Source organism: Pollicipes pollicipes, unplaced genomic scaffold (assembly GCF_011947565.3).
Source record: "Pollicipes pollicipes isolate AB1234 unplaced genomic scaffold, Ppol_2.1 Scaffold_2555;HRSCAF=2994_pilon_pilon_pilon, whole genome shotgun sequence".
NCBI lineage: Eukaryota > Metazoa > Arthropoda > Thecostraca > Pollicipedomorpha > Pollicipedidae > Pollicipes > Pollicipes pollicipes.
In genome coordinates this window covers 1,863,292-1,864,120 of record NW_023596136.1, presented here as the reverse complement: position 1 = coordinate 1,864,120, position 829 = coordinate 1,863,292, and positions in this window count along the sequence as shown.

Sequence of the window (829 nt, the reverse complement as noted above, 5' to 3'; positions counted from 1 at the left end):
TTGGGGGTACGTTCTCAGCCGGGTTCTCCATGACGCCTGGGCAGGGGGCCAGCACTGCGGAACGAGGGTCACAGTCAGGGCACGCCGGCCAGAAGAGGTCAGGGTCAAAGCATCGCGGACATGGCACGGCCAGACCGCGAACACCATGCCACCGGGATCTGAGTCCGTGGCGCACAACCGACCCTCTGCATGAACAGCTCACCGAGGGCAGACAGAGGGGCGGCTGCGTGGTATCAACGGTGTCCGTAAGTTGAATGTCGATGGTCCCCATTGCGCCTGGCTGCTGACCGCTTGATGTGGCAATATAGCCAAACGTTCAGAGCACGCGAACGATCCAGTTAAAGGGACTGTTTCATCTTTGAAGATATTGAAGCAAACATCAGATGTCATGAAACAATCTCACTTTCAACTACTGGTACATTTTCAAGTAGAAAAGACTACCCTAGACAACACAGTTTCTCTGCTTAGTTAAAGGGAGTGTTCCACATTTATATGGGTTATGAAATGAAATAGCCATCTTGAAGGCCTTTCGGTGCTGTTCACAATCCTGTCCTTACTAAGACCTAGGCCTCACCAGCTTCTGAGCTACACCCCCGCGAAAATGGGAAAAGTATGTCAGGGAGAGTATTTCAAAGTCTTCGTAGCATTCATGACGTTCTAAACTTCTTAAGATCTTGTCACTCCATAAGCCATGCGGCGATCAGGTAAGACGTTTAATTGTCGAGGCGTTCATATCTGGCGTTGGTGAGCGCCATGTTGTGCAAAGTACGATTATGTAATAAACCATGATGCAATGAGCCTGCTGCCTAAAGCAGCCTTTCCACGTGAA